This window comes from Myotis nattereri, assembly GCF_964212035.1.
Source record: "Myotis nattereri genome assembly, chromosome: 9".
NCBI classification, from domain to species: domain Eukaryota; kingdom Metazoa; phylum Chordata; class Mammalia; order Chiroptera; family Vespertilionidae; genus Myotis; species Myotis nattereri.
Genome location: NC_138084.1, coordinates 1,692,430 through 1,708,022, shown reverse-complemented (window position 1 = coordinate 1,708,022; position 15,593 = coordinate 1,692,430).

Sequence of the window (15,593 nt, the reverse complement as noted above, 5' to 3'; positions counted from 1 at the left end):
TTGCTGCCACGCTATCGCGGGCATGACTCACGGGGGCGCTGGGAGCGGGACAGGAAGCGGGCAGCAGATAACCTGTGTGTGGGGGTGACGGCCAGCCCACCCAGAGGAGGATGAGGCACCCGCCAGCCCAGGTCCCGCCCTGAACAGGGACTCGGACCTGCAGGTGGGGTGCAGTGTGGGGTCCGGGGGACCCACCGGTCCGGCACGAGCTGCCCCTCCACGCGCCCCTCTCAGGGGAGGATGAGGATGAGGCCTGGGCCCCGGGACTCGTGATAGGACCGACGCAGCCCCCGCCCCCGCAGGGGTCTCTCTCCTCAGGGGTCTCTCTTGGGGGTCCCACCCACTCCTCTGCCCTCCTGCTCCCTCAACACCCGCCAGTAAAGGAGGCAGCGCTGGGCTGCCGGCACCGCGAGGACCGGCTCTGCCCAGCCCTAGACGGACCCCAGCCCTGACCCCGACCTGACCCCGACCCGACCAGGCCCAGCCTGACCCCGCCTGTTCCTGGCAAGGCCACCAGGGGCCGGTTCCCGCCCGGCCTGTCCCTGTGCCGGCTTCTCCCTGCTCATCGCTGTTTCAGTCCTTTTTTTTAAATATATTTTTATTGATTTCAGAGAGGAAGGGCGAGGGGCAGAGAGAGAGAAACATCAGTGATGAGAGAATCACTGATTCTGCACGCCCTCCTCTAGGGATCGGGCCCTGACCCGGAATCGAACCCTGACCTCCTGGTTCACAGGTCGACGCTCAAGCCCTGAGCTGCCGGCGGCCGGGCCGGTTCCAGTCTTGGGCACAGCCGAGGTCCTGGCACTGGGGTCACTGGTTGGGGGCGGACCTGGGGCTGCCCCCCCCCCGCCCGCCCTCCCCCGCGGGCTGCCTGCCTCTCCTCTGTCCGGCCTGGCTTTGGGGCAGAAAAGAGGCTCCTGGGGCCGGCATTCACCCTCAGGGCCCAGGAGAAGCGACCGCAGCGCAGATCCTCGAATCCCACCCCCACTCGGGGCGCCTCCAATCCAGAGGTCAACAGCTGCACCCCGACCCCCCCTCAGGCCAGAAGGCAGGGCCTGGCCCGGACACATCCGAAAGGAGCCCCCCCGCCCCCCGCCGGCTTCTGTGTCCCCCACACGGAGTGGCCGTGCCTCCCGGGTTGGGTCCGGCTGGCGTCGGGATGTGAAGGCCGCGCCTTCGGTCCTGGGGGCACTCACATCTCCGCCGCCCATCGCCCTGGCTTAGTGTCCGCGCGCCCCGTGAGCGGGATGCGATGGGGTCAGGGGCCACCCACCCTACCAGCTGCGGCGGCTGCCGAGGTCACAGGTGGGGGCATCACCGGGCCTCCGTGTGATGGGGACCCCGGCCCCGCCTCGGGGAGGCGGAAGCAGCTGGGCTGGTGGGGAGGCCCCAGGCCAGGGCGGCCTGGAGGAGGCTTAGGGATTATCGCCTGTTGACAGAGGCTGGGTGGGCTGCCCTCTCTCCCGGCCAGGAACTTCCCGATAAGGAGGAGGCGCCCGGGCCCCTCTGCTTGGCTTCGGGACCGAGGGAGAGCCATGGGGTGCCCACGGGTGGGGCCCGCCTCCCGATGGGCAAGGGGCGGGTGCGCTCTGAGTGGCGGATTACGTTTGGTTTCGTGACGGGGCCCGCTGCTCAGGGCCTCCGTGCGTGCGTGTGTTTGTTCGTCTGAATCACTGGACAAACAGAATTCCTCCCCAGGTCTCTGCCCAGGACCCGGTTCTGGCCCCACAACTCCCGCCGCAGGGAGGCCCCTCCTGGGCCCCCCGCTCCCCCCACACCCCCCACCTCCTGCCTCTCCTGCCCCGGCTGGGCCGGCCTTGCTGGGCTAGAAGGCTCTTCCCCACCTGGGCACAGGCTCCTGCAGCCTGCCTGCCCCCCGCCCCCCGCCCTCCTCCAGCCCCAGGAAACGCAAAGGCCCTCAGCACCCCCCCGACAGGCCACCGCCCCCCCAGGTGCCCCTCACCCGCCATGGAGTCTGGTGGGGTGTTCCCAGACCCTGGGGCAGAGCTGCTCCCAGATCCCCTCCCTCCCGTCCTGAGTGCCTCTCGCTCCTGCCCCCGGGCCCGGGCGGGGGCCGTGGGCGCAGACCCTGGGGCTGCTCCCTGAAGCCCAGGTGGCTGGCACGGAGGGTGGGGAGGGGCTCTCTGCACTCAGAGCCCCTCTCCTCGCCCCCCCGCCCCCCGCAGCCCAAGCCCGTGCACCTGGGGGCCTGCCAGGCGGGGGGCCTACGTGAGGACAAAGAAAGGGTCCCGAGAGAGGGCAGGTGGAGGCCGGGGCTCCCCAGGGCACGGGCCTGCAGGCTCAGCCGGGCCCTCGACCCAGGAGGGGGGCACCCTCAGCACGGAGGGGGGAGGGGGAGCTTTCTGAGGGCTCAGCTCTTCAGCAGATGCCTTCCTCAGTGTCAATCGCACGCAGAAGTCCAGGCACTGATCCGGGCGCATCTGCAAACGGATGGAGGGTGAGGTCTCCGGGACACGTGCGCCCCGCGGCCCCAGCAGCGCAGGACAGCAGGCGGGGTCGGGGGGGGGGGGCGGCCAAGGACCCGTGACAGGGACGGACACACAGCAGGCAGCCCATCGCACATGGACCTCACTCCCCCTGGGAGGGGACGGGGCCCTGGCGCCTGCCCCCGACGGACCGTGGGTCAGCCAGGCCCAGAGGGACAGACGCTGTGTGGCCCCCTCCAAGGAGGTCCCCAGGGGCTCCACAGAGACAGGAAGCAGGTTGGGGGGCCAGGGGCGGGCGCGGGGGGAGGGCCCGGTGTTTGATGGGGACGGTGTCAGTTGGGCAGACGCGGAGCTATGCCCAGTGATGGGCAATGGGTGGTAGAATGTCATGTGATGTGTATTTCAGCACAAATTAAACAATCATAGCAAACCCGCCCCCCCCCCCCCCAGCAAGCCGCCGTAAGTGCGTTGGCGAGGTCCCGCCAGGCCTGAAAAGGGGGGTCACAGGGCACGCTCCTGACCCCTGACCCCGTGTCACCCCAGGGCACAGATCAGCCGTGTCTCCAGGGCCCTTCTCCGAGTGTGGCTGAGAGGATGGGGGGGGAAGGGGGGGCTCCTGAAACTCCTGGGGGCAGCTCTTCCCAGGCCGGCGCCACCCACCTCTAGGAGCACGAGCCCCGGGCCCACTTTGGGGCCCGTCCTGCCCGGCTCCCCCTTGGCAAGCACAGGGACCTGTGTGCTCGCTCCCGCCCGGGCTCCAGGCGCCCCACACACCCGCTCTGAGCCACTGCCCTCCCCACCACACAGTCGGGGTGCCCTCGGCCCCCAGGCTGCATGGAGCCTGGACTCTGACTCCCCACCTCCCTCAGCCGGTATCCGGGTTCCCCACACTGTGGCCCCCGTTTTCCATGGCCCCCGTGGCCCCTGAGCTGTGGCCCCTGCATCCGTGGCAGCTCTTTCACTGGACGGCTGACTCTCTCCCCTCAGCCCCCTAGGCCCTCATCTGCTCAGTAGTGTTGGGGGTGCAGAGGGTCCTGGGGGCCCTGACATCCTCACCAGATGGAGCTGGGCCTCTGGCCGGGAGATTGAGTGGGGAGCTCTGGGGGGGGGGGCAGCAGAGGCCCCCCAGCACGGCCGGGCCCCTCCCGAGGTCAGACGCCCTCTCTGAGCCCTGGGCTGGAGGAGGGCGGTGCTGGGCTGCGGGTCCTGCCCCGGGGCCACGTGCCCGGAGCTGAGGAAGTGCAGCGATCGGAGCCGTGGGCCCCTTAGACCCTCGGGTCCCTGCACCAGGACCTCAGTCCCTGCCCCGGCCACTGGCTGCTGGTCTGCATTACCCTTTTCCCTGCTCAGCCGCATCCCTCAGCCCTGCCCTGGCAGGTCAGGGGCAGGGGCAGGGCAGGGGCAGGGCAGGGCAGGGGCAGGATTAGTTAGAAATATATTTCTGAGTATTTGAGGGTTTTCTGTAAACTTTCCTTTAACTGCCTGTGACTGGTTCCCAGCTGGTTCCCTTGTTGTCAGAGGAGAGACTGTGATTCCAATGAAGTGAACTTGCGGTTCCCCGGCCCAGGACGCGGCCGTCTGGGCCCAGGTCCCGGGCGCTGAGCTGCGCGTGGGGCCGGGCGCGTCCTGGGAACGCCGCACGACATCCTGGTGACGGTGTCAGGTTCCCCTGCATCCGTGTTGGTGTCTGTCCTGTTTTCTGTGATGTTGTCAGGACGGGTGTTGGCGCTACAGTCTCCATGGGGAGCTGACCCGTAATCCCCCCTTTCTTCCCGCGCCCGCAGCTCTCGGTGCGCCTCCCGGGGCGGGCCCCGCGTCTGTCCTTCCCGTGGGGGGTGGGGGGGGGTGCGCTCTGGGGGCGGCTTTCACGAGGGCAGGGCCCCCTCCTGCTCCTGCCCAGGGTCGCGCTTCGTCCGGGGCTTTGGTTTCTGATGAGGAATCTGCTGTTCCCCAAGAGGTGACGCGTCAGAGTTTTATTTTATTTTATTTTATTTTATTTTATTTTATTTATTAATTCGCTGATCCTCACCCGAGGATAGTTTTCTGTTGATTTAAATATAGCTAGATTTTTTTTTTTCCGGAGAGGAAGGGAGCCCGAAACCCAGGCATGTGTGTTGACCAGGAATCAAACCAAGACCTCCTGGTTCATAGGTTGATGCTTAACCACTGAGCCACACCAGCGGGGCCTATTAATTTTAGAGAGAGTGGGAGCGAGAGAGGAAGAGAGAGAGAGAGACGTTGATATGAGAGAGACACAGTGATTGGTTGCCTCCTGCACTCACCCCGACGGGTGCCAGGGATCAGCCCAGCAACCCCGGGCCCGTGCCCTTGACCAGCACTCGAACCCGCGACCCTTTGGGGGGTGGCGGAGACTCTCCCCACTGAGCGCACCGCCCAGGCTGCAGTGTGTGGTGGTTTCTGCGCGTGGTCGGGGGGCGTGTCCACCGACTGCCTTCCTCGTGGCCGAGGCCCCTGGTCACCGGCGTCTTGGACTGGACCCTGTGCCGTCGCACGCGGGGCCTCGGGCTCCGGGCCTCCTGCAGGCGGCCGGCTGTTGGTGGGTCCCCTGGCCCGAGCAGGTCATGTTTAGGTTTGTTATCCGGCCTCTCAGGCCACCAGCTGTGAGTGAGTCGGGGGTGGCTGGACGGCAGAGACCTCCCGGCTGGGGCTCATCGGCTGGTCCGCCGGGAGCGGGCCGGCTGCCGCGGGGGTCCTGCTCCGGCCTGGCCAGGGGTCCATCTCCGTGCGCCGGGCAGAGGCAACAGGGAGCGATTTCCGGGGCCGCCCGCGGGTGTCGGAGATGTTCCCAGGCAGGCGTGGAACTCGAGTCTGGGAGCTGGTGCCCGAGGGAGGCGGCTGGGGCGGGAGGGGGAGGGGGTGGGTGACGGGGACATGGTGGGGGGGTGGGAGAGGGTGGGTGATGGTGAGACGGCCGGGAGGGAAGGGGGCGGGTGATGGTGAGATGGCCGGGTGTCTGCAGCTGTGCAACCAGGTGCTCCGTGGAGGTGCTGGAGGCCGCTGAGAAGGTCCACAGCTGCGCACACCTGGGCGAGGGGCCTGGAGGGCGAGGGGCCTGGAGGGTGTGGGGCCTGGAGTGCGCGGTGAGGACGGGAGTGGAGACCAGCTGCAGGGGCACAGATGCGGGGAGGGTGGGTGCACTGTGGTCCCTGTGGGCCCAGGGCGTCTGAAGTGCATATGGCGGACACGGGGCCACACGGGACTACACGGGACCACATGGCACCACACGAGACCCCACACGGTGACGGCAGCTCAGGCCCTGCAGGGGCCCCATCCCGGCTCCGGGAGAGGAGCTCGGAGGACAATGGGGGACGCAGAAAGGAGGCGTCTGATGGGACAGGCCCTCCGAGCCGGGGTCTGGAGTCTCGGCTCTCGGCTCTCACTCCTCCGGCCCCTCAGCAGGTTCCTGGGGGCCCAGCCCCACTGCCCACTGGGCGGGGGGCTGTCTAGACGGCAGGCTGCTGGCCCCCTGGGCTTTTGTCCCCGGTGCCCCTCAAGCAGAAGCCAAGGCCGCAGACAAAGAGCTGTTTGCTTTCCTCTCCCAGCGACTCCGCCCGCTCAGATCCGCCCGGGGCCCAGGCCCACCGCCCGGGGGACAGACAGCCACAGACTGGCTGCAGGAGCCCCCACACGTGGCCGTTCTGGGACTCGGCCAAGGGGCCCGCCCGTGGACACGGCATCGGGGGAGGGGCCCACTGCCCGTGGGGGGCAGACGGTCTCCTGGAGGGCGCACGGGGTGAGGCTCCCGTGGGCTGGCAGTGGACAGGCGTCCGAGGGCCGTGACTCGGGAGGGAATGTTCGTTCCCACGCAGGAGCATGGGCGGGGCGGGGGGAGCAGCTCAGCCTGCCGGGACGCGGGTGGCCCCTGCAGGGAGGGAACAGATGGGGAGACCCACCGGCCTGGCCCCCTCTGCCAGCCCCCAAACTCCCACTTCTCCAACCCCCCACCACTCACCCCTCTTAACCGCACCCCACCTCTGAGCCGTGGCCCCTCCTCCCGCTCCGTGGCCGCTCCTGCCCCAACCACAGGAACGCTGGCCCCGGCCCCGGCCCGTGACCAGCAGGCCATCCGGTGACCCTCCCGCTCCCGGCTGAGGGTGGGGGCCGAGCGCACCGGGCCTGCCGGCTCCACCTGAGACAACATCCTGGCCTCGATAAGGCCGGGTTCGCAGGAGGCCACGCACTAATCTGATTCCCGCGGCCCCAGCCAGGCCGCGCCCAAGGGGAGCCCGCTGGGCCCAGACCGGGAGGGCGTGGCTCGCTCTGCTGCCTCACTGTCCCCCGAGGCCAGACCTGAGGGTCCAGCAGGCTCCCCCGGCCCCCCCCCCCGCCCTGCTCTCCACACCTGCGGGCTCACCTGGGGGCCGTGCCCACCGGCAGGACGGCTGGGAGAGGCAGTGGCCTCCGTCCATGTGTCCCCCAGTCAGTGGGAGGGAAGGCTGGGGTGTCCTGACGCTCCCACGTGGCTGGACAAGTCCGCACACCCCAGGTCTGCCCCCACGGTCCCTGCCAATCAGGTGGCTCCGGGCGGGGGGCAGAGCGGCACTGCTGGGGGCCCTGGGCCTCAGTCTCCGGCCACACCTGAGGGTGTTGGGATGGGTGCAGGGCTGGGTCGCGCCGGCGGCGAGCGGGACCCGCGGGGAGAAATGAGCCCCCAGGCTGCCGCCGGCACGGGGAGCGGGGTGCGGTGGGCGCTGGAGCACTCGGGCCCGTGGTGGGCAGAGAGGCAGCGGCGGTGGGCAGCTCCCCGTGGCTGTGGCAGGCCTGGGTAGTGGGCGCTGGGGGTGCCCTCAGGCCCCTCTAGCGCCACGGCCCTGTCCCCCAGCCACAGCCACGGGGAGCTGCCCACCCAGAGAGCCCTCGTCCGGGCATCCTGCCCTTCGCACACAGGCTCCCAGCCGCCCGGAGGCGGAGAAACCAGGCCCATCCAGACAGTGCGGTCCCTCCACGCGGACCTCACCCGCCCGAGGAGGGAAGGCCCGCGAGGACGCTGCGCCGAGCGAATAAGCCAGACCCAGAGGGACGGGCCCTGTGCGACCTGCTCAGAGGAGGTCCCCGAGTCAGACCCACAGACAGGAAGTAGGAGGTGGGGCCGGGGTGGGAGGGGTGACCAGCCTGGGGCTCCGGAGGACACCTTGGCCGAGGACGTGCATTTTGTGGGCGTCCGTGGTGGATCAGCGGGTGCAGCTTCCCCAAAGTGGAGGCAGAGGACGGGCCCTGCGCGCCTGCCGTCCAGCTGACCCGACCTCTTCCCGCCTGCGGGCGGGCGGTTCCGGGTCCCTAGGGAGGCGAGTCCGGCTGCAGCCCCTCGGGTTCGAGGGGCCCGTGAGCCAGGCAGTCGGAGCGGAGGGGGCAGCGGAAGTCCCCCTGTGCCCTTGGCCTTGGGAGAGGTCGCGGAGGGTGACGGGAAGTGTGGCTCAGAACCGTGACCCAGCCCCGAGCTGCCGCCCCGTTCAGGCTCCCCGACGCCCCCTCGGAAGGCCCCAGGCCCCTGGGCAGCAGCGTCCAGTTCGGAGCGGGAGGCACCCCCCTGCGTGCGGGGCTGCCCGGGCGGCGTGTCCGTGGGCTCTCAGGCCACTCGAGGGCCCGTCCACGACGGTGCTGGCCGGGGCTCTGTGGGGGGCGTCACCCAGGGCCGGGCGGCTGCAGGCTGTGTGGCGGGGACCCTGCGCCCGGCCGCCCCAGGGGCTGCCCCGCTCGGACACCTTCTCCACGTCCCACGGGCACACCTGAGGGGCGCCCAGGTGTGAGGACGGGCGGGGCCTGCCCACGGGAGAATGACAGCAGGTGGGGGGCAGGAAGGGGGGCCGCGGAGGGGCCCGGCTTCCTCTCAAAGCAGAACTTCCTGAGGCTTGAGACTCGCCACCCCCCGAACCGGGCCGTCTGCACGTGGGACCCCGGCCCCGTCGGACTCGGGGTTCAGCACTGATGCCGTGGACGGCGATTTCCGTGGGTGGGACCCTCCTCTCAGCCTCGGAGACCCCGAGGCTGCCACAGAGGGGGGGCTGCAGCACCAGCCGCCCCCCAGCAGGCACCTTGCGCCCACCGGCCGGGCAGGAGCGGCCTGCAGGGGGGCCTCAGGGAGGAGGCGGGGTCGGGGCCGGTGCCCTCAGCCCCAGCAGTTCCCCAAGTGGCTCCCGGAGACCCCAGGATCCGCCCCTCCCCCGGCCCTGCCAGCCGCCTGGGGAGCCCCCACCAGGCCGGCGGGCAGGCTGTGGGTCCGGGGAGGGGAGGGGAGCAGCCTAGGGCCAGCAGATGCGCCCCAGCCCCCCACTTCCAAGGGGCCTGGAGGGAGGTGTCGGCGTGTTTGGGGGGAGGGCAGGGGGGAGGGCTGTCCCCCTGCAACCCCACAGCCGGTCCCCAAATCCCCAAACCGAGGGCGGGGGCCACAATGCTTGTTTGCACACAGGGCTGGCCCGGCTGCCGGCTGCCGGGAGAGCTAGACGGATGGGGTTTTAATTAGGCCGTATCAGGTGACACCGCCGCTGGGCACCACCAGGGCCAGGGAGCGGCCTGAGAGACAGAGGGAGAGACAGAGAGACAGAGACAGAGAGACAGAGACAGAGAGACAGGGAGACAGAGACAGGGAGAGGAAGGGAAGGAGGAAAAGGCAGCTGCCGAGAGACCTGAGCTGCCCCTGGGGTGGGGGAGGGGGGCGGGGGGCAGGCGGTCAGGCAGTGGCTGCAGCGGGCACAGCTGGCACCGCTGGGCGGGGTCAGTCGGAGGCCACCGCGGGCTGGATGAGGGCCTTGCAGCCTCTCGCTGGTCTCACCCCACATCAGGCGCCTGGATTGGAAGTCAGAGGTCAGGGTCAGAGGTCGGCATCGGCGTCCGGCCAGAGGGGGTGAAGACGTGGGTGACCGTGACCCACAGGGAGGGCCCAGGGGAGGGTTCGACCAGCGGGGCCTGGCCGAGGGGTGGAGGGCCTGGGCCCCCCTCCTTTCTGCGTAGAAAACACCGAGTGCCCCAAGACACTGAGGCCGGGGCCCAGCAGCAGGCACAGCGGGCGAGGGCAGGCAGCCGGGTGTCCATCGGTGACCGAGAAGTGGGCACACGGCACGCGGTCCCTCCGCACGCGGACCTCACCCGCTTAAAGGGGAAGGGGCCCTGCCGCCTGCCCTGGGGGGATGGGCGGGGGGACGGACGTGCGGACGCTGCGCCGAGCCAATAAGCCAGACCCAGAGGGACGGGCCCTGTGCCACCCGCTCAGAGGAGGTCCCCGAGTCAGACCCACAGACAGGAAGCAGGTGGTGGGGCCGGGGAGGGGGCGGGGGAGGGCGGGGGGTGTTTAACGGGGACAGAGCTTCCGTCCGGAGGGTGGAAAGCTCTGGGGACGGTGGTGGTCACGGCTGCCCCTCAGCGCGAATGTGCTCACGCCTGAGCCGAGCCCTTAGAGATGTGAAGGTGGTCGCTTTTACGTCAGGCGCTGTTTTTACCACAAAGACAACGTTTCTAAGAACTTCAATGGCGAGGAAGCATGTTACAGCCACAACGGGGAGCCTTCCCACAGCAAAGGGCTGAGCCTCAGAGCCTGGGGGGCGGGGGGGACACGGAGCCCAGCCAGAGGGACACGGAGACGGCCGGGCCGGCACAGGGAAGCGGAAGTGCGTGGGGAGCGTGTGGGGGGCTCGTGGAGCCCCAGGCGGGGCTGGCGGCCGTGAGCACGGTGGGAAGCCGTGCCCCCGATACAGGGCCAGCAATTCCGCTCCTGGTCTTTGCCCAACAGACATGATGGTCGCATACTGTGTGTGTGTGCGCGCGCGTGCGTGAGTGTGTGTGTGCATGGGAATGTGCGAGTGTGTGTGTGGGTGGGTGGAGTGTGTGTGTGCATGGGAATGTGCGAGTGTGTGTGTGGGTGGGTGTGGGTGGGTGTGCACGCGCGTGTGCGTGCGTGTGTGAGCGCATGGGAGCATGCAAGTGTGTGCGTGCATGTGTGTGAGTGTGCGTGTGAGTGTGCGCGCGTATGGGAGTGTGCAAGTGTGTGGGTGTGTGTGCACGTGTGTGTGAGTGTGCGTGTGTGTGCGCATGGGAGCGTGCAAGTGTGTGTGGGGTGTGAGTGTGCGTGTGAGTGTGTGCAGTGGGAGTGTGCAAGTGTGTGTGAGTGTGTGTGTGTGTGTTTATAGCGACTCTATTCGTAAGAGCCAAGAACTGGTGAGAGCTTTATTTTTTTTAATATATTTTATTGATTTTTTTACCGAGAGGAAGGGGGAGGGATAGAGAGTTTCCGTGCAGGATGGCGGCGCCGTGGAGAGCGCAGAGCGAGGTGAGATGACAACACCCGCACGGCGTCGCTGGGTAACGTGTGTAAACATTCTGAGCCAGGACCACCTGTTTCAAAACGCCCCGCGGACGCTGCTGGGGCCTGAGGAGCGGAAGGGGGACGAGCCGGCCTCGCCCCGAGGACTCGGGCTCCGGCGCCGCTGGCGGAGCTCCATGTGGGGGTCGCAGTGCGGACCGCGGCGTCATGTTGTTGACACGGACGGCGCCCAGGACTAGGAAACCCCGAGAGGTTTCCACGCGCAGGGGCGGCTCTTCCCGAGGGGTTTACGTCTGAGCTTCCGGGGAGACTCGCCGCGTCCGGGAGGGTTTGGTCCCCGCCGGCCCCGGCGAGAGCGCATCCAGAGCGGAAGCGGGGTGACGGGAAACCGGGGCGCACGCGGGCCCTCCTCGCCCGAGCGCGGGTCGGGGCAGAACCGGGCGGGTCCGAGAGGGAGTCCTCCGGGTGCTGATGTCCGGGGCCCGGCCGGGAGCCGGTGCCGGCCCGACCGCAGGGAGGTGAGCAGCTCACCGGCCGCCTGGCTGCCTGCGGCTCCCGGGCGCCCACGGCTGCACGTCCTGATACCCGATACGAGGCGGAGCTGGCAGCGCCCTCCAGCGCTGATCTTTTTAAATCCTCCCCTGAGGGTGTGTTTACTGGTTTTTAGAGAGGATGGGGGAGGGAGGAAGGGGAGAGAGAGAGATCCACCCACATCCCTGGCTGCCTCCCGTACACGACCGGCCGCGGGCCCGTCCCGGACCGGGAATTGAACTCGGCTGCTCGGGCACCGGCTGACGCTCCGATTGACCTGCTGACCCGCCCGGCCAGGGCTCAGGTCAGGATGGAGGCCGCCGAGGTAAAATAAAGAGAGCATTGGACCCAGCAAAAAAAACAATCGATGAGAGAGAAACATCGATCAGCCGCCCCCTGCACACCCCCCACTGGGGATGTGCCCGCAACCAAGGTGCATGCCCCTGACCGGAACCGAACCCGGGGCCCTCGAGTCCGCAGGCCGACGCTCCATCCTCTGGGCCACACCGGCCGGGGCTGGTGAGAGCTTTAAAGTGCTGAAAGGAAGACCCTGCTGCGGCCAATTGTCACTCAGCGTGAGGACGTGAAACTGTCCGCTTCTCCGGCCGCGAAGAGACCGCGATGACGACGGTCTAGGACGGTCCCGAAGGGCGTGCGGGAGAGTTTGCCGTTGCCCAAGCCACAGGGGCGGATCCACGGGGCCCGGTGGGGAGTCCAGACTCGGGGCTGCGGGAGGGAGAGCCGGGGGGAGGCACCTCCGTCCACCTGGCTGCGCTCAGAGCCCTCGGCCCTTCTCCCCCCCATCAGTGCGGGCAGCGTGGCTCTCTGCGTGGCAGCGGGCACCGACGGGCCCCCTGGGACGTGATGGCAGACCCCGCCCCCACCCGGCAGAGCCACAGGCTGGACGGGGACGGCCCCGGGCTCCCCACCGAGGCTTACCCAGAGGTCAGTGGGCCCTGGCAGCTGCCGCCACGGGAGGGACAGGAGGTGGGTGCACTTCCGGGGCCGGGGCGTGGCCGTCTCCTGCCAACGGCCGGAGGCTCTGCGGTGCCTGCGGTTTGGCCCCGTGCGGCTGCTCTGGGTCTGGTCTTATCTGAGCCCTGGATTCACATATAGGAGGCCCCGGGGGCCCTGGTGCCTGGGACAGGCCGCACCCCCAGGCCCCTGCCCAACGTCCATCTCAGGGAGGTCTTGGGGGCCGGCACAAGCTTGGGGTGCTGGGCTGGGGGTACCGGCCTGGGGGTGCTGGGCTGGGGGTGCAGACCTGGGGGTGCAGACCTGGGGGCGCTGGGCTGGGTGCAGGCCCAAGGACGCGGAGATGAGAGGACACCGCTGGTCCCCGGCCACTGAGCGGCCCCACCCCTGCCTGCCGCGAGCGCTCTGGGCCTTGTTAAATAAGCTGCTGCCGTGCGAGGAGATTGGGGGTGAACGTGCCCAAACGATCGCCGATAATGCAGGAGGGGCGCCGGCTGTGGGGGCCGCCAGCCGCCTCTGGGCCACGCGGTGGGACAAGACCACGCAGCAAGCGGGGCTGCCTGAGGGGGGCGGGCTTCCCGGGCTGGGGGAGCAGGAATCCAGGGCTCGGGGTGCTCCGGGCGGAACAAAGGGGTGCTTTGAGGGGCAGCGCCTGGCCAGGTCCCCGTGGCCCACCCTTCGCCCGCCGGGCACAGCGTCTCCGGCAGACGTACCACATGGTGGGTGCTGCGGGCGCAGCCCTGTGACGCCCTGGCCGGTGGCCGGTTTCAGCCAGTTTCGCCATCTGTGAAGTGAAGGTGGGGGCCGGCCCCTCAAGATGGTCGTTCGCGAGCGTCCTCGTGGCCTGAGCCGAGCGGCTGGAACCCTGGACACGCACTGCCCGTCCTGGAGGCTGGAGCCGAGGCCGCTCTCCGGGCGTGTGGGCGCCGTCTCCTCCCGGATCCCCACAGGGTCCCTCTGTGGGTGCCTGTGTCCTGGTCCCTCTTGTCATGTGGACCCCGGTCACACCAGATCAGGTTCCGGGGGACAGCCCGGCCCTGGCCCCGGTGCAGGCGGAGGGAGGGGCTCGGCCGCCCGCCAGCTGCCTGGCGTCGATTTCTGCGCAGAGAGAGCCCTGGCGGCCGCAGTGGCGGAGGCCCTCCCGCTTCCCGCTGCGGAGCCTGGGGTCTGTCCCCCCCGCCCCTCTGCCTGTCCCCACACCGAGCCCGCGCGCCGCCCGGGAGTCTGAACGCTCTCGATTCTCCTGGGCCCTTCGCCGCCACGTGCGGCTGCAGGAGGGCGCTCGCTGCGGGAAAGGCGCGTCCCGGGCGATGCAGCTGTTTGCGAGGCCGGCCTTCCGTTTCAACAGGGAACCGGCCTTGGCAGCGGCTCACCTCTCCCCGCAGCCCCGAGGCGGCGGCAGCTTTCCCGGCACGGCCTGGGACGTGTTCCGTGCCGTGTTCTAGGGATCTGCGGAGGCTTAGTGGCTGCTCTGGTGAGGGGTGCGGAGAGCGGCCACAGCGTCTGGACAGGTTCAAGCCTGGGCCTAATGAGAGGCCGCGATCCCCTCTCGTGGCAAAGCCACGTGCAGGTCCCAGCCCAATTACAGCCAAAGGCTGTGGCTGTGAGCTTGACCTCATGGCCCGAACCTGTGGTCCCACGTGGCTGAGTGGTGTGGGCTGCGGGAGGGGCAGCAAGTAAACAAAGCTCGATCAGGTGCCTGTGATTGAGTGGATTCGAAACCCGCGAGAACGCTGTAAGCATCTTGGCCACGCCCTTACTGTGCCTCGTGGAATCTGCTATCAAATGAAGACTCGGCTTGCAGGCCGGGGCGCTGGCTGTCCATCAGGGAGGGCAGCGTCCCACCAGCCCCAGCGTTCTTCTCTTGTCTGTCTTTTCTCAACCCTCCATCGCCCCCGCTCAGGCTCCCGGACCTGGCTGAGCTGGCGTGGCACATAAGGCGCCCAACGCCGGCTCGGCACAGAGGTGATGTCCTGTTACAGTTTCTTAAAAATATATATATTTTTTGTATTGACTTCAGAGAGGAAGAGAGGGAAAGAGAGAGAAACCTCAATGATGAGAGAGAATCATGGACCGGCTGCCTCCTGCACGCCCCCCACTGGGGATGGAGCCTGCAACCCAGGCGTGTGCCCTTGACCAGAATCAAACCCGGGACCCTTCAGTCCACAGGCCAACACTCTGCCCACTGAGCCAAACTGGCCAGGGCTATAGTTTCTTTTTATTTATTGATGGATCAGAGAGAGAGAGAGAGAGAGAGAGAGAGAGAGAGATCGACTTGTTCCACTCGTGTGTGCTTTCATTGGTTGAGTCTTGTATGTGCCCTGACTGGGGATCGAGCCCCCAGCCTTGGGGTATCAGGACGAGGCTCCGGTCAGCTGAGCTGCGTGGCCAAGGCTCTGATAGAATTTCTACTCGGTGTTTCCTGGGTAAGTAAGAGCCGTTGTTTCCTGTGATTTTCTTCGTTACCGTGTTACCGACCCGACCTGGTCCAGGTGCCAGTGACGGCCATGTGCTCTTGGCTCCCCTTCAGCCTGGATAGTCGGTGTCGGGAGCTCAGGCAGCGCCCCCTCTTTCCACGTCTGTCCCTTCGCGTTGGGAGAACCCCCAGGACCCCATAGGCTGCTGAAAGCCCAGCCTGAATCTAATGTTGGCTGAATTTGGGGGGACAAATACCCCTTAACATGTTAAGCATCTTTCCTTCGTCTTCGTTTGCGCGCTCTCTCTCTCTCTCTCTCTCTCTCTCTCTCTCTCTCTCTCTCTCTCACACACACACACACACACACACACACACACACACACACGGGCACCTTTCCCAGGTGTGTTTTCTGCTCTGTTAAGGGGTTTTCTCCTGAAATCAGCCTTGTGGTTCGCAAGCATGCTGGCCCCCCCTCCTGGTCGCACGCGGCATTGCACACCCCGGCGCCTGTGGCCGCCAGGAGGCAGGTGACCTTTATTTCACTCTGAGGGTTCAGACACCGGGCAGGGACCCCCCCCCCTCGCCCCCCCGCAGGGCGCATGGCATCTCTGAGGCGACAGCTGCCCATCGCCCAGGTCCTGGCGTGAGAGGGCGCAGAGCGGGCACCAGCCACTCGGGGACAAACCCAAAGCAGGAGCGAGTGAGAAACCTGAGTTGTCAGATCTTAGACTCGCTGTTGGCTGTCCTTGGGTTCCTGCATGAACCCCCGGCTCTGGTTGGGGGGTCTCAGTGGGGGGGCCCCTGCCGTCTTCCTGCCTCCAGGGGGAGCTGCGGTCGCGCAGTGAGTTCCCTTTCATTGTATGACTATTTGCCGAGCGGCGTCCGAGCTCACAGGCCCCCAGCAACGCAGGAGGGTCCCAGCTGCCCACATTCCGGCCAACCCTCCGGG